The sequence below is a fragment of the Salminus brasiliensis genome, chromosome 9 (assembly GCF_030463535.1).
Source record: "Salminus brasiliensis chromosome 9, fSalBra1.hap2, whole genome shotgun sequence".
Taxonomy (NCBI): domain Eukaryota; kingdom Metazoa; phylum Chordata; class Actinopteri; order Characiformes; family Bryconidae; genus Salminus; species Salminus brasiliensis.
In genome coordinates this window covers 11,490,707-11,509,288 of record NC_132886.1, presented here as the reverse complement: position 1 = coordinate 11,509,288, position 18,582 = coordinate 11,490,707, and the positions used below count along the sequence as shown (strand labels likewise).

General features: G+C 42.6%; 1 long non-coding RNA gene across 1 annotated transcript; it reads left to right on the top strand.

Moving 5' to 3' along the window:
- Nucleotides 1–16,128: 16,128 nt before the first annotated feature.
- Nucleotides 16,129–17,732, top strand: LOC140562907 (uncharacterized). The gene is made up of 3 exons (XR_011980182.1): nucleotides 16,129–16,186; nucleotides 16,996–17,047; nucleotides 17,355–17,732. It is a non-coding gene; the product is annotated as an uncharacterized lncRNA (long non-coding RNA).
- Nucleotides 17,733–18,582: the final 850 nt, after the last annotated feature.

The following is an 18,582-nucleotide window of genomic DNA, read 5'->3' as shown; positions in this document are numbered from 1 at the left end:
GGCCACTAAAGCAACAGCGGGGATCTACAGCCAGAGCGGAGATGAGGCTCGAGCCACAATAGAGCAGAAAATGGTCGCGGTGTTGAGGTCAGGGTCTTACCACTCAGCCAGAGAGGGGGGGGCTTTGAACAGGTCTACTCGGAAAGACTCGCAAACAACACGATGACGTCCACAATTATACATTCAAGTACCTTTTCGCTCAAGTGTGTGTTTTTTTGTGTTTCTCCTTTCTCTTGTCTCTCTCTTTCTCTCTCTCTCTCTCTCTCTCTCTCTCTCTCTTTCCGCATCCCTTTTGCTCTCTATCTTTTTTTTATTGTACGCACTCTACCGCTCTCCCCTTCCTCTTCCTCTTGTTTTTATGTGGGGCGTATTTTTACAGAGCTTTTGTGCTGCATCTGAAGAGCCTTTCTCTGCATGTTGAGGAAAGTGGGGGAGAGAAATGAAATTAGAGAGAGAGAGATGAAGGAAGCGAATCAAGAAATGAGAATGGCACAGATATGGAGAAAACAACACTAAGTGAAAGTGGAGTGGAGAAGAGAGATTAAGAAAATGTATGATTCTTTGAGTAGTATATATTTATAATAAACTTCAAAGACACTGAGGATAAACCACCCAAATGCGAAGTTAAAAGACGGCAATGGCAGAACCGCATAATCAGTCTAAACCATAAAGCCTTGCATGGTATAGAAACTATAGAAATAACAGTAGCAGAAGCATGGTTCTACTAGTAGACTCTTGAGGCAAGCATGCAGGAAGAAAAATGTAATAATTTGATAGATAACAAGAATTGTAAATTCATGTCTTTGGCGTAGGTCCTGTCTTGTAATATTGGATCCTGCTGTACGTAGGAGACAAGGGCAAAGCCAAAGCCCTGGGCAACTGGATGAGACCAAACAGGCGGCAGCCGGCAGGAAAGAGGGACATAGGATGTAACGGCAGCATCTGAAAGCCATTGATTATAATACAGAACCAGTGGTTACATCATAGACATGATTTAACTATGATAGAGATACCTTAGGAACCATACCATAATAACATAGTAATAGTGATTACACTATAGACATCATAAAACCACACTCTTAAAAGTAAAGGTGGTACAAAGTTACCTTAAGCGTTCTTTAAGCAGTGCCATCAAGAGACATTTTTTTGTAAAGAACCTAAATGAGTAAATTGGTAAAGAAGGCTCCTCACACTCACAGGTCTTACAAACATGGTTCTTTATGGAACCAAAAGTGGTTCTTCTATGCCATTCTCTTTATTAGCAGCTTAATGTTTGAGTGTATGGTAGAGATACCACAGGAACCACATTATTATGTCCAAACGTGGACACCCCTTCTAATGAACGCTTCTAATGAACGCATCTAATGAACGTTGCACCCATTGCTGACACAGATGTGCAATGTAATACACACACACACACATACACATAGCTTGTCTAGTCCCTGTAGAGAAGTAATGCCAATAGAATAGTACTCTCTGGAGCAGATCAGCATGATGAACCTATTAGCACTACGCCTATTACCAGATGTAGACTATGAAGGGGTATGAAGTCCACCAGCATTGAGCTGTGGAGCAGTGGAACTGTGTTCCCTGGAATGATGGTTGGTGCTCCATCCAATACTTTTGTGAATATGTCTAGTGGAAAACCTTCCCTGGACAGTAGAGACAGTTCCTCCAACAAAAGCAGGGTAGACTCTTTTTTTAATTACCCTTGAAGAAACAATGATTGAGCAGGTGTCCCAATACTTTTGTCCATATTTCATAATGAATGGACCAGTAGAAACGCTCCAAAATGACTGGGAATACAATCTTTTTTACATTGAAAGTTAAAGGTTTTTTCCTGCTGCAAGAGATTTTTGTCAGACAGAAACAATAAGCAGCTGTGGTAGAACTGCCAGTACCGTGGTGCTACCATGGTAATCACTAAAAAAAAAAAAAAAACAGTACAGTTATCATACTGTGGTACTGTAAAGTAAACAATTGGCGAAAGCCAACCTGCAGGTGAAACACAGGCTGTGTAGCAAAGAAAGGGAGTTGTGAGGAGAGATGGAGGGAGCGAGTGAAGGGGTGAAAGGAGAGGTAAAGTGGTGTAAGTGGGGGTTCGACTCCTCTCCTCCTCCCTCGTTATCTCTATTAACACCTGCTGGGCTAACGAGGCCGCCTCGCGGTTGCCACGGCAACAGCTTGTCACATAATACCCCCTACCACACACCTACCCAAACTAACACCACACACATTCTCCCCTCTCACACACGCGCACACACACACACACACACACACAAGCCCTATTTGTCTCCCTCAGGTAATGAAAAAGAGGGTAGAGAGATAGAGAACGGAGGACAAGGCTAGGACCACTCGCTCATTCAGACACACACACACACACACACACACACACAGCATGTCATTTAGTCTTTACGTTATCTGCCTGTATCTGCAGGCAGCTTGACCTGATAAAGCATAAGTGTGTGTGTGTGTGTGTGTGTGGCGCATGCGCGCTTGTGTTTGTGTTTTCCCGATTCACTCCGGTGTGTAAGTAAAGCTGTCTTAGCTGATCAGTCAAGGCCAGTTTCCTTGTGTGTGTATGTGTGTGTGTGTATGTCTGTGTGTGTGTCCTTTTCTTCTCAGTCTAAATCACTTTAGTATAAAGTAACAGTCACCATAATATGTTTTCTAAGATGAATGTTGTACTTTTGTGTGGTGTGTGTGTGTGTGTGTGTGTGGTTTCTTTTATCACCTGTTCAGTCTCTTGTAGTTGCTGGTTGCAGTGGCACTGGGTTCAGATATTGCTGCTGCTGAGTGATCTGTAATTGTCTCTTGCTGCTGTCCATCCGTTCCTTTAACTCTACCTTCTGCTTGAGAGAGAGCGAAAGAGAGAGAGAGAGAGAGAGAGAGAGAGAGAGAGAGAGAATTGTGGAAAGATAAGTGGTGGTAGAGAGAAAGAGCCAGGGGCAGAGGACTGCAATGTTGGACCCTTTTGTTAAATTGCATGAGGTGTGTGGGTGTGTGGGGGTGTGTGCTGGTGATAGCGGGAAGAACTTCTGGGATATATCCGGGTTATTTTAGTGTAATCTCAATTCAGTACAACACACTTTGTTGGCATGACTGCTTAATTACAGTAATACACAAACAATGATAGTTGGTATATACATTCTGTACTGAGTTTACTCAGTTACTTTGAAGTTACATGAATTGCTTAGTTACTTGTACTGAAGTTACACGGTCATGTGTACTGAGGTTAATCAGTTATTTGTACTTAAGTTACTTTGTTTTCTATACTTAAGTTATTCTGTTATCTATGTACTAAACTTTCTCAGTCATGTACTTAAGATACATAGCTATGTGTACTAAGTTCATTTATATGGACTGAAGGTTGTTTAGTCCCTGTAGAGAAGTACTGCCACTCTCAGTACTGTGTACTGAAGTTACACAGTTATGTGTAGTGTGATTACTCAGTTTACACAAGTTACTTAGTTACATGTACTGAAGTTACTCAGTCAAGTACATAAGGTACATAGTTATGTGTACTAAAGTTACTCTGGCAAAGTTACTCTGGCAGTAACTTTGCTGAGTAATCTCAGTACACATAACAGAGAAATCTCAGTACACATAACTGTAACGTAAGTACATGTAACAAAGTAACTTTAGTACATGTAACAGAAGTTATTCTGTTACATGTACTAAAGTTACTTTGTATTGTAAGTTATTGTGGCCTCAGTTTATGGACAGAACTGTATTAGACTACATTATAAGGTATACTAGAAAGTACACATTGGGCTTTATTGGTGTTTGTTGTTACTCAGGTGAGATGGAATACATGGATTACAGTTACATTAGCGTTAAGCAAACAGTGGAGAATTTTGGATGTCCTTCAATAAAGTAGACAGAGCAAAACTAGTTTATAGAACCAAACCACAAGATAGTATAAACCGGTGGTGTGAGCTAGCTGTAGCCGAAAAACACATGGCAACAGGTGTCTGTAATCTAATGATGGCAGCAAATAAGGCCAGTAACTTTCTAGAAACAGGTTAGTAGACAGGTTTTTGCTGACTGTAGCTGGGACAATGCCATCAAAAATAAACTTTATCCACTCAGCTCTTCCTCAGAGGCTGGGGGTGATGTAGCGATTTGTGCTGGTCTGTGCAACAAACAACAGAGCTTACCTCTTAGCTTCAACATAATGCTAGCAGGTCTGGCGTCTGCAAGAAACAAAAAAGGAACACTATCTTCGCTATGGTACTTCTCAAGCTGTGGGTGGAGGTACTCGGGGGGGGGGGGTAATTCTAATGTGCTCTTTGAAGAGGTGCCAAATTTGACTTAGTACAGAAGAAGCCCAACTGCATGTGTACAGGCACTGAAAAGCCTTTTCATGATACAATTTATGGACAAAAGTATTGGGACACCTGCAATCATTCATTGTTTTTTTAAGTCAAGAGTTTAAAAAAAAAAGAGTTTATCCTGCTTTGGAAGTAACTGTCTCTACTGTCTGGGGAAGGCATTCTACTACATCTTGGAGCATTGCTGTGAGTATTTGATTGCATTCAGCAATAAGAGCATTAGTGAGGTCAGGATGATGGATGATCAGCACCCCACCTCAACCCCAATTCAACAATCCATCCGCAAAAGTATCATGATGGAATGATGGAGCACCATCCATCATTCCAGGGAACACAGTTCCACTGCTCCACAGCTCAATGCTGAGGGGCTCCATAACCCCCTAGCCCACGCCTGGCATTAGACATGGTGCCTATAGGTTCATGTTTATCAGCTCCAGTGAGTCCTATTCTATTTGTAGACTTTCTCTACAGGGACTAAACAAGTTGTGTGTGTGCATTTGCACATCTGCGTCAGCAACGTACATTTGGACATAGTATATGTTATACTGTATGTCCCCTTTAAGTAGGCTTTTTTTAGCTGATGCTTTTTCACTGAAATGATTTCTGTGGACTGTATTCACCTCTACTTATTACTGTTATTACTTATTCAACATTATTTCACTGAAGTAACACTTTTACTGGAGTATAGGTTTAGGCTGCCCTACACACCTTGACTTGTCAAAATTATTACCATCTGTTCGTCTGAAATGATGGGAAAAAATGTTTTTCTGTTTCTTTCCTGCAGGCGACGGTTGAGCTGGCGGTACAGTGCAATAGACTGTGTGTGTGTGTGTGTGTGAGTGAAGCACGTGAGTGGAAGCGGGGCTTCTTTACAGATGGACTGATACAAGCACACAGCAGGCCTGCTTAATTATTAATAAGGCAAATCCATAATATGAATATTTAATATGAATCGTTTGTGTGGCAGCACACTCTCAAGCAGTCATACAGGGATATGGGTGTGTGGGAATGCTGCGACAGAGTCCGTGGGTGTGTCGGTGTGGGTGTTTTTTGGGCCTGTCCATGCGTATGCGTTTACAGTATGCTGTGGATCTATATCAGGTTTGGACGAGTAAAGTGTGTGAGTGAGTTAGTTAGTGTGCGTGTACAGATATATATATATATATATATATTATCATTTATGTATGTTCATGAGTGAGAGAGGTACTGTGTGTGTGTGTGTGTGTGTGTGTGGAGAGAGAGAGAGCACTGCATGTCAGGTCTAGATTACACACTCTTCATGCTCTCTCTCCCACGCTAACGCCACAAATAAACTGTCAAAAAGTTACTGAGAGGGAAAAAGAGGGTGGGGGAGAGAGGGTGTGAGAGAGAGAGGGAGAGAAAGGGAGAGCAAGTGACAGAAACAACAAACAGAAGAAAATAAGATTGAATGAGGGACCATGAGAGGTATTCTATGTGTGTGTGCATGTGTGTGTGCACATTTGTGTGTGTATGTCAGTGCTCACTGAGATGTGCAGGTGTTTTGGCAGTGATGGCAATTCCCACGACATTCTCCAATATCCCTGTGACTGAGAACCCTACCCCCCTCACACACACACACACACTGTACAGACAACAAAACAGGATCACCACTGACCCAGAGAGAAGATGAAAAAAAAGGAGTTCAACAAATCTCTAAGTACAAAGAGGATGTGATGGACGGAGAGAGAGAGAGAGAGAGAGAGAGAGAGAGAGAGAGAGAGAGAGGATCACATAAAGCAGGGGTGGTCAATTCCGGTCATGGAGGGTCAGCTTTCTGCACAGTTCTGTGCCTGTCCTGCTCAAGCACCCCTGATTCACCTGTTAATTGCCTGGTTATGTAGGTCTGAGCAGAGAAATCAACAAACTGTGCTGGACTCCAGCCTCTGTTGGCCACCCCTGGTACAAGGAGAAAAGTAACCATGTACCAACAAGATCTCATAAAATTCATATATATGTCACTAGGGTTCAACCCCATGAAAAGTGCACCCCATGAAATTTGCAAGAACATATTTGTGCATAGTTTATGATTCAGAATGAGCTCCTATCCGCTAGTGGTGCTGTTTTGCCAAATACACACAACCCAGCCAGTGATGTACTCGCAAAAACTCGAGAGAACAGCAGTGCTATCACTACCTGATTTATGGTATTGTCCTGATACCATGTTTGCACATTTACTGTATTGGTTTTGTTCCTTGATGCACCCTGATGGTCCTGGAGGAACGTAATTCCGCTCCACTGTGCACTTGTACTGTAGATGGAATAAAAAAAATAAAAGCCTCTTGACTTGACTTTACTTAAGCCAGTGCAGATACGCAGAGCAAGTGTGTGAGTTTGGGTAGCCATCCTGTTTGTTTATCTGTCTCAAAACGAGAGCCAGTGGCATCAGTGGCCAGCAGTGACATCCTGAACTTTTCGTATATTTAGAGCTGTAACAGTTAGTGGAGCAGGTGTCTGGCTGGCTAACTAACATTAGCTAATCTTTGCTGAACCACCATCCTGCCTAACCGGACACATTTAGGTGCATTTCAGCTATTTACTGCATTGTGATATTACTATTTGTCCACGTCTCCTGTTCAGTTTGCATGAATCAGGTAACGACAGGCGCCACAGCATTCTGTTTTTCGGCAAACTCCTGTAGAAATGGTATGATTTTTAGGTTAGTAGGTTAGAAGGTCAGTAAAATCTTATATATTTGTACAGTTACTATATAACTATATTTTGTATTTAATTTATGTAAAGGATAGCAACTTTATTGTGTTAATAATAGTGGGTCAAAACTAAACTCTGAAAGACGTAGCTCAGATTTGACTGGGGACAACTCATTTACAGGATTTGTCATTTTTAAGTGTTTTAAATAAAAAAAAAACAGAACTGAACAAAGGAAATTTAGGCAATAGGACACTCAAAGTCATGTTATCGTGGAAAATCGGTTTAAAAAGAAATGAGGAGGTTGTTCTGCTTGAGAGGTGGCTAACTTTTTTTCTGTCTCACAAAACTGCTGCTGCCAATGAAAAATATGTATCTCCATTTTTGTCCATTTTTAATTTTCCATGGTTTGAACCCTGTAGCTGATCTGTACACTGGATGAATAGACCAATAGAAATGCTTTAAATTACTTTAGAAACTTCACTGACACTGACTTCTATTCAAAGTTATGAACGTTTTTCTTCTGTAAAGTCATTGTGTGTGTATATATATATATATATATATATATATATATATATATATATATATATATATATATATACATATACGTCATGTAGTTTTGACCACATCACTGCATCACCGTTTGTTTACTCATAGTTTTATTGATTTTTATTCATTTGAGAAGACTAGACTACACTAATTAAGCTTAGATGTCCCACTCTAGGCAGTGCCCCCATAATCGTGAGTTCACTATACATGAAGAGAGGAAAACAATAAGCCACAACTAGCAGAGTCTTATGGTGACATGCTGCAGTATTACACCTGGATATCTCAGGACGATATTCCCCTGAAGTCTGCATCATGTTTTACCATTGCGCCAGCTTTGACTAGGGACTGTGGCCTTTTGTCCAGTTCTGTTTTGGTTATGCTGGATTTTCTGTCATTTTCATGCACTGAACTTTTACTGTTCAACTATGCCAAGAAAAATCCAGCCATATAAGTGAATTATGGTAGCAGTGCCCATATTTTAGTGGATATTTCAGATACTTTTTCTGCTTGTATTTCACTGTCCAGTTATAGAACAGCGAGTGTTGAACATGAAAGGAAATACAGGATCATCCGAGAGAAAAAGGGTGGAAGAGGACACGAGAAGGAGGCCACCGGCTGAAGCCATGTAAGTCAAGGGAAATAGAAGTCATATACATATTTCATCGAGTTGAATGCATGTTTATGTAATTTCCAATACATTGAAATATGCCTCGCCTTATGAATGATTTAGGGTAAACATGACATTCATATGAGATTCATATGTTTCAAGACTGAATTATTAATTGAGCAGAATCAGGGTTGGGGATATGTATATGTTCATGCATGTGGAACAGCCTTGTTTTTTCTGCATGTTTTTTTGTTTTTTTGTTTTTTTGTTTTTTTTCCCAGGCCTTTTGCACCTGTGCCTCGTGGCTCCAGATGTGCAATGGCTGTATATTGGCGTGGGTTGGGGGTTGGTTGGGGGGGGGCTGATTGCACTGACGCTTCCCCATCGGCCAATCAGCAATCGGCGTCAGACAACAGCTCACAGTGCAAAGGCAAGGCTGCATTTCCGAGGCACTGTTTAATTTGAATCTGAATTTAAATGATCAGCTTCATTACGATTTCCATTATTTAATCAATTATTCATGAGATAGGCAAACGAGGAGCCTCAGCAATGCTCAGCAAACACTCAGCTAGCTCCAGCGGCCTCCGACTCGAGTCTCGCTCCATTTCGCGTCTGTCTCCCTGCCTCTCTGCCCCTTCTCTCGCCCTGCTTCTCTCCCTCGTCCTCCTTTATTGTCTTCCATTCTTTTTCATCCTCTCTCGCCTCTCTCCTTTCCTTGCAGCGTCTTCCCACCGAAGTGAGCCTTGACACGAGCCTCAGGAGTGCACTTCCTGCAGCTTTCATCAAAATCTTCCCCTCTAAATTCAATCATAGGAGAGAGAGTGAGAGCAAGAGCGAGAGAGAGAGAGAGAGAGAGAGAGAGAGAGAGAGAGAGAGAGAGAGAGAGAGAACGAGAGATAATATGACAGAGAGAGAGATGGAGAGATGTGAGACAAAGAGTGGGTGATGGCGGGAGAGCAGAAGGAGGAGATGGAGAGGTGGCAGATGGAAGGATATGAGAGCTTTTTGGGGGGCTCCGGGGAGGGAAATGGAGGGAAGCGCTACCGCGGTAACCAGAGTATCTCTGATCAATAATGTGTTGACAGTATGAGCGAAATGGACAAATGGGCCAACAAAAGAGGGAGATTGCTCTTTGGACATATCTCAGGTTTTTCCCATCTAACCCAACAGCTTTCACAGGAGGAAATTATGTTTAAATAAAAAAATCTCTCTCTCTCTCTCTCTCTCTTTCACTGTTATTCTCTCTCGCTTGCCCAATCCTCGGGAAGATAAATAAAGAGATGTAATGAGAAAAGTTGCGGCCCATGAGGGGAGGGAAAAAAGCGCCATTGTGAGCATGTATTAGCAGCCACAAATTACAGACGCTAAGAGCACCTCCACGCTCCCTCGCTTCTCGCCCTCCGTTCCAGCAAAGATAAATAGTGTCCTGGAAAAAGATGGAGGGGGAAGAAAAAGAGGGTAAAAAAAAGAAAGAACCAAGACAAGGATATTGAAAAAGAAACAAATGACCTTCTCTTGTTTTCATTACATTTGGGCCCCTGTTCCTTTGCTCCATCACTAATGGTTATTTGCCTTGGTGGAAAAGGGTAGTGCATTCTCATCGAGTGGGGTGGTGGTTGGGGTGTTGGTGGGGGTGGGAGGGGGATGCAACCCACCACTGGAGAGTAAAGAGACAGCCTGGAAGAAGAGGGTGAGAAAAGAGAGGGGAAAAAAAATATTTCATTTAGTTCCATTTTCATCCCTGGTGACACGGATCCCCTCTCTCCTGACTGTAATAAGAGGAGAGAGATGGAGAGAGAGAAAGGTGGAAGGAAAAGAGAGAGAAAGAGAGAGAATTGCCTGTCAATATTTGCTCCCTTCGGCTCCTCGGATGGAAGCTGAAACATTACCACAGCGTCTCTCCCTGTAAACCAATTCAATAATGCCGGGGTTTGTTTGGGCGTACGAAGACTCGAGGGGTAACTGGGGGAAATAACGAGAGATGACGAGGAACGACTGGGGAGATGAATAGATGGGTAAGGAGTGCAGCGCGAGAGGGAAACAAGCCGACGGGCCACCAGATGGACAGATAGACCTACTTGCAGAAGGAAGTAGAGAGGGGAGAGCGGAGAAAACAAAAGAGGGGCAGAAAAAAAACTTGCTAATGCATTTTTTTCCCAAAAAAACAAAGTACGGAAATGAGTTTAGAATGAAATCAATTTAGTGTAAGTGCACCACTCTAATGATTAGCACGTAAAAAGGAAATTAATTTAACATTAATTCAGTCCTTTCATACATTTGCTGAATTATAGTCGATTTTCAGCAGCGATAAAGACTTTCACTCCGAGTGTTGCATGATTGGCAGGATAAGGTTGTAGCCTGAATGATAGGTGGAGGATACCGCATTATTAAGGCTCCCGTTTGGATTAAGCCTTCCGTTCGGAAGTTCTACTGCTGTAGTTTGAAGCAGCCGTCTGGCTGGTCGATGATGTTTTGATGAAGCTAGGAAAGGGGCATGAATTGCATTGTTGTCCCAAGCATCACTTCAATAAGATCATTGACGTTTCCTATAATGCGAATTAGGGACTCAGGTGGGCGGGGTCATGACCTTGTCTCCCACCTTCCTAAGCTTATCGCTCATGTTGAATGGGGGCGGCTACTGGCTGTGTCTTGCTGTCTATCAGCCTTAGTTCGGAGGGTCAGAGGTAACTGTGGCTCCCCATCTGGCTGGGACGGGACATCGCAGGGGGCTGATAGGGGTGAGGATCTGGCCACGCCCCTTTCTTCCTTCTTCCATCCAGAACATTAAAGGGGGACCCCCCCTCCCAGCATGAAACTGACAAGGATGTGTGTGTATGTGTGGGGTGTGTGTTGGGGATGTTATGTTTGTCGAGACAGGGCATTAGAGGAAGACAGATGGAACCCTCCCTTGTCTCTCCAGTACCACACACACACACACACACACACACACATACATTTGTCTGATCCACCCTTTTATTGTTACTACCTATTACAGCATCACATTTTTCCTAAGTACCCTCAGCTTGAAGGAGGCATGGTCATGGCCTTTGTAACCCTGTGCTTTACCAGACTGGGCAAGCATATGAACGGGGAGAGAGAGAGCGAGGGAGAGATAGAGAGAGAGAGAGAGAGAGAGAGAGAGAGAGAGAGAGAGAGAGATCTACAGTGACCACACACAAATAAGCGACAGTAAGTAACTCTTTAAACTCAAAACCTAGCTGGAGCCTTTCATGAAACTACGTACATATGTTACTTTGTAACCTGCTTGAAACCCAGCTAGTCGTCTCCATCTAACTGGTGGGTTTGAGCCTACCAATAATTATTGGGCACAAGGCAGGAATACTCTCTAAACAGGGCACCAGTCCATTACAGGATGCAATACTCACATTTTTACCAGGGCAAATTGACCTACCATGTGGGGGCAGAGACCGGCATGAGGAACGAACCCACAATCCCAGGCCCCGGGAGCTCTGCAGCACACACACTTCCTGCTGTGTCACTGTGCCACCCTTGTAATCGTGTCAGCTTTGTGAATCAAAAAACCCAACCTGAAAGCAAGCTAAGAACACATTAGCAGGCCAGACCTCCAGGTTCCTCACACTTTGAACTATAGCAACTAGCAACTATAGCAACCATTCAGTTGATTCTTCTCTAGCATAACACTATAACCCCTGTTTAGCACCAAGTGTATTCACTGAGTAATTAATAGTAGGCCCTGGAAAATAATCTCTGAATCCTGAAAAGTTATCCTGGTGTTTAAGGGGTTAACACCACACCTCTCTGTGTTCGGTATTTCCTTGTCTCTCAAAAAGTCTAGGGCTGGGTTGGACAGTTTCTGGTCCTGGAGCGCCGGATCCCTGCATAGTTTTGTGCTTGTCCTGCTCAGGCTCACTTGCTTCAACTTACTTGTTAATTACCAGCTTTAGTAGGTCTGTTGGAGAGTAGACGCCGACCCTCGTTGCGCACCCCTGGTCTGGGGGGGATCTACAGCAGTGCAGGAGTGTATTCTTTCCTGGTGTATCTGATGCAGAGCAAAGAGAGCATGTTCACCCGTGAGGATGAATGTCGAATGTCACCTGCTATGATGGATTGCAATGATAGTCTACCTTAATTAAGACTGCTGCCACACTGCCTGCTGTGTACTTGCGATATTAAGCACTTCAGTCTGCCATAGGAAGTAATGGGAGTTGCCGCTCTTAGCGTGCAGTATGTGAGTGTGTATGTGTGTGTGTGTGTGTGTACACAGATCACAGTGACTGCAGTGTTAGCTTCCCCTTAGATCAAAGCAGCAGTGATCTGCAGAAGCCTCTGCCATTCATTTAGACACACACAAACACACACTGCTCGCTGCTCCAACCAAGAAAAGGTGTCCTCATTTAGATGCATCAAACACATTTATGGCAACGAGCCCTTGAATGGCATCTGGCTGCATTCTTGAAGCCTCGTTATACTCCTGTTACATTCAAATGTTGTAACCGTCACTGTCCACACTGTCCACACACTTCTGTGTGTCCTTTACTGTTGGCAGTTTAGAGTCATAAGTATCTGACAACAGCAATAATGGCACTGGTGGAGGAGGTGTGATGATATAGATAACTGCGCTGCTCTGTCTGTATCAGTAAGCTTTCCAAGAATGTGCACAAATATGAATAAAATGAACATAGAATATGGACAGAAGGCTCCATCCGTATCTGTATTGGTATTTAACACTGAGCCTAAATAAGCCTGGAGGGCTGGTTACATACATCACCAGTGTTTTCTCTGGTTAAATCCAGGTGTTTTAATAGAGCGAACATTAACAACCTAGCTAGCTAGCTACATTATTTGTTTATGTCATGATTTAAAATTGACTTTATCAAGGTTAGCTCATGTCCTTGATTGAGTGATTCAGTTTTAAAGCAATTTCTTGACCAATACTGTTTTTAAAAATGACCACTTAGAAGTTAGCCAGTGAATGACAGCTAGCATATAATATATGTTAGACAGGGCTGTAGGCTTACTGGGGCTAAAGGTATATAGGTTTAGTAGCTAATATAGAACTAACTTGTGATAAAATGATAAAGATTAAAACAATTGAAGGAACTATTTGAACAGTATTTTCAAAAAAAGAAGGATTTTGGCCCCAAAGAGTGCATTATTAACTTTATATTATTATAATTTAAATCCTTTTACAAATTCAGTGCAGTTGAATCACATTTTTTTTATTGCTAGATCCCCAAAGGCCTGAGGCCAGCTAAGTTGACACCTGGGCTCCAGTATCTGGTCAACAGATCGTCCAGTAAATACATGAATAAAGCACTGTGGGTGCTGCCGCAATGCCCTGAAAAACGCTGACACCCACCAAAACCAAAATGCCCACCACACACAACTCTGCATCCTTCACCGGCAACCTGCTGCAGCTGTTGAAGACAGCTGGCAAATATACAGTAACACAGAAACTCCAGAGGGGGACTAATACTTTTTCACAGCAGGTTTACCTGGGTCAATGACATGATATGCATTTTTTTGTGTCTGAGTGCCTTATTTTCTTTTAAAATAATGATACTTATCCATAGCAGGAATCACATTATTCTATAAAGCTCATTTAGATTAAATAAAAATTTAGTTCATTCAAAAAATATTTATTCTTTTATGTTTTGGCATCTTAAACCGTAAATGTCAAGCTCTGCAAATGAACAGACTAATAAAAATCTCTAAAAACTAGAACATTTAAATGGAAGATCTAAATTATGGTGTTGACAAATAATCAATAACTGAGAAAGTCCAGAGGGGGCAACTACTTTACAGTCCATACACACCTATACAGTTAATGAAGACAAAGGAAACACAGTAATGTGCCTCCTAACGCTTTAGAGTGGGCTGTAAAACTGACCGAACTCTTCCTCTCCGTTCTCCGTCATTGGCTTAGTTAGGCTTCAGTAGCTTGTGAGCTGGTTGTGTATTATGTTCAAACTCACATTGATTACATTTGACAGACACTCTTACCAGAACAACGATCATTAGAACTGAGAGACAGGTCAATGCCATTGCTGATCACAACACTGAAAATGCTGTAACCTGACGTCACGTACAGTGTATCACAAAAGTGAGTACACCCCTCACATTTCTGCACATATTTAAGTATATCTTTTAATGGGACAACACTGACAAAATGACACTTTGACACAATGAAAAGCAGTCTGTGTGCAGCTTATATAACCATGTAAATGTATACTTCCCTCAAAATAACTCAATATACAGCCATTAATGTTTAAACCACCGGCAACAAAAGTGAGTACACCCCTTAGTGAAAGTTCCTGAAGTGTCAATATTTTGTGTGGCCACCATTATTTTTCAGAACTGCCTTAACTCTCCTGGGCATGGAGTTTACCAGAGCTTCACAGGTTGCCACTGGAATGCTTTTCCACTCCTCCATGATGACATCATGGAGCTGGTGGATATTCAAGACTTTGCGCTCCTCCACCTTCCGCTTGAGGATGCCCAAAGATGTGCTATTGGATTTAGGTCTTGAGACATGCTTGGCCAGTCCATCACCTTTATCCTCAGCCTCTTCAATAGAGGTGTGTTTGGGGTCATTATCATGCTGGAACACTGCCCTGGGAGGGGATCATGCTCTGCTTTAGTATTTCACAGTACATGTTGGAGTTCATGTGTCCCACAATGAAATGTAACTCCCCAACACCTGCTGCACTCATGTAGCCCCAGACCATAGCATTCCCACCACCATGCTTGACTGTAGGCATGACACACTGATCTTTGTACTCCTCACCTAATTGCCACAACACATGCTTGAGACCATCTGAACCAAACAAATTAATCTTGGTCTCATCAGACTATAGGACATGGTTCCAGTAATCCATGCCCTTTCTTGACATGTCTTCAGCAAACTGTTTGCAGGCTTTCTTGTGTACAGACTTTAGAAGAGGCTTCCTTCTGGGGTAACAGCCATGCAGACCAATTTGATGTCTGCGGCGTATGGTCTGAGCACTGACAGGCTGACCACCACCTCTTCAATGCTGACAGCACTTCTGCGCCTATCTTTCAAAGACAGCATTTGGATGTGACGCTGAGCACGTGCACTCAGATTCTTTGGACGACCAACATGAGGTCTGTTCTGAGTGGACCCTGTTCTTTTAAAACGCTGGATGATCTTGGCCACTGTGCTGCAGCTCAGTTTCAGGGTGTTGGCAATCTTCTTGTAGCCTTGGCCATCTTCATGTAGCACAACAATTTGCCTTTTAAGATCCTCAGAGAGTTCTTTGCCATGAGGTGCCATGTTGGAACTTTCAGTGACCAGTATGAGAGAGTGTGAGAGCTGTACTACAAAACTGAACACACTTGCTCCCTATGCACACTAACGAGTCACATGACATTTTGGTGGGAAAATGACAAGTAGTGCTCAATTTGGACATTTAGGGGTGTAGTCTCTTAGGGGTGTACTCACTTTCGTTGCTGGTGGTTTAGACATTAATGGCTGTATATTGAGTTATTTTAAGCTGCACATAGACTCTTTTTCATTGTGTCAAAGTGTAATTTTGTCAGTGTTGTCCCATGAAAAGAAATACTTAAATATGTGCAGAAATGTGAGGGGTGTACTCACTTTTGCGATACACTGTATGCTGATGTGATCAGAACCACTGCTTTTTACTGGATTACTGTCAGTGTGTGTGTCTGAGGTTCTCACTTCGCTCTAAAACAATCAAAAATCAGGTTCACAAAGAGAGAACCCATTCTGTATTAGAACAGTACATGAACTGTTCTTATACCGTTATAGTGTAGCATGGTGGCTCAGCAGTTAGAGCACTGGGCTATTAATGATAGGGTTGTGGGTTTGATACCCAGGTTAACAGCCTGCCACTGTTGGGCCCTTGAGTCTCATTTTTACAGTTGTCTTATATTTTGCGTCAACAGTGAAATGAGTGAGAGTGAAGATTCATCTTTAGCCAAGGCATAAGGATCTCTGGAGGAGGCAGAGGATGTGCAGCCTGAGGCCCAGCGGTCCTCTGTGGACTTTTTTTTTTAGCAGGAGGTGAGCATGATCTTCATTGATATAGCCTTCTGCTAGAAAATGTTATATGGCCAGAAATGAAGTTAATCTTGTCACTGCAGTTCCCAGACAGCATAGAACCATTTGGTGGCTGTAGCAGACATCCACATACTTTTGGCCATATACTCCTGGAGATAGTGCTAGTATTAAGTTACTGGTATGATAAAAGAAGGAGGAGGAGAACCCAGCATGGAATGGCCCGTCCACACAATGGTCGGAATTGCCATCCACTTCACACAAACAGATGATAATGAGAAGTACACTAATAAGCTCTGCCAGGAAATCCTTCAGCTTCTTTATTCTGGCACCTCTGGAGCGATGGTGGCTCAGCAGTTAGAGCACCTATTAAGAACAGGATTGTTGCTTCAGTACCTGGCTTAGGAAAGCTGCCACTGTTGGAGCCTTGGGCAAGGCCCTTAACCCTTTCTGCTCCATGGCTGCCCACCATTCCGGACATGTGTGCTCATTGTTACTGGGTGTGTTTAATTACTATTGTGTATGTGTGTGGTCACTGCATGGATGGGTTAAGACAGAGGCCAAATTCCATCTGTGTCCAACCAAAATGTTGAATATGGTGCAATTTAAAAAAGCAAGAAATCTGATTTGATAAGTGTCTCTGAAATTAAGCACAATTTCACACCAAACCACACTCTGGATGTGTTCCTCTCAAACACTGAATCATGCAGGGAACTTCTAAAAGTATGAGAATGAGTTGAAACTAGATTGTCCAGGTTTAATCAGTAAATGTGAATTGTACATATTCTATAATGACCTTCTCCTCTTCACATCAGCCACAGTTCATCCCACCCAGCGCAGAGATGCTGATGATAACTTAACCATTGGGTAAGATTCAGGATTACAATCACCCCAAAGATCTATGGTATTTGTAGTCTATTGTGTAGTATGTGACATTAGTAGCAGAGTGACTGTCATTCAGGAAGCAAGTCCAAAATCCATTCAAGGACTTTTATTTAAACAGTCAGTCTAGCAACACTGACACTAAGAATACACACTTGGTCTATTGTACATGTTATGCACTGCTAAAGGTCACTCAAAGTGAAGAGCTTTTTTGTGAATAATAGATAATGTAGTGAATGAGCAAATAACTAAAGAGAACTTCTTTTATACACTGGTTCTGTGCCATTCCCAGATTGCAAGACATATTTGGACAAGCCCATTATAGAAATAGGAGAGTGGATGAAGATGAGCCCCTGAAGATGAGCTGGCATTCTTCAGCGCCTAACAGCCAAGGGAGGAAGAGGCAGGGATACAAAAACCAGAAGAGGACAGCAGCAGCACTGATGAAAGTACAAGTTGTCAAAGAGTTTAGGCTGTGGAGGAGGAGGATGGCTGATTTAACTGTAATGCATTTTGCTCTGCAGTTAAAAGGGCAGCTAATGCTCATTTCATAGCACCAATTCTAAAAGCCTCCCAGTCACTTTGAGGGAGATAGAGGAAGGATTATAAAAATAGTCATGTGGTGCACAACACCAGGAGGGTCCATTTGCTACCTGTATAGAAGCTCTTCCTACAAGTTTTGAGGGTGAGGTTGTGACCCCAGAAGTTCTGCCCCTCCATGGACTGGTGGTGGTGGCAGAGGCTGTGGTGGCACAGCCCACAGTGATGCAGGTGACAAGTAGACGTCCAAAGCTAAGTGATTGTGACATGTCCAGATTGTTTACAAATTGTACAGGGACTTTTATTTTGAAGTGTGGAAGTATTAACAGGAAGCATGATATTGCATCATTATAACCACACCTGATTTGGAACAAACTCAGCCCATTTGATCAGCTTCACCGACCATATAGGAGCACTTAGTTGTTCTATAATTCCAGACTGTAGTCCATCTGTTTCTCTGCATATTTTGTAGGGTGAAGGACCCCACAGGACCACCACAGAGAAGGTAGTATTTGGGTAGTGGGTCATTCTCAGCACTGCAGTGACACTGAAATGGTGGTGGTATGTTAGTGTGTGTTGCGCTGTAGACCTGAAGAGCAGGTGGTGCAACTGCAAGGAATGTCACTATATTTATCACTATATTTAGTTTCAGAGCTAGTTTCAAGCCAACACAGCTTTCTTACTGAAATAGGGAATAGCATCCCTTAGAGACATGATTTTGCACCAAGCTGTTCATCTAGTTACATGACACGATAGAGCAGTTGCATAACTACTTGCAATGCAGGCAAGGCAATTGCACTGGTGCCCATGGCACCCTAATGTGTTTACCGGACACTCTGTTTCTCTACTTTTACCATATTTGTGATAAATTAATAATGTCAGCCATTAGCCTAAATGAGGGTTTCATAAGCAGGCCTGATGAATGTTTAACACTCTCTTACTCAGAATGCATCTTTTCCATGCCAGCCAAAAGCAGCAAA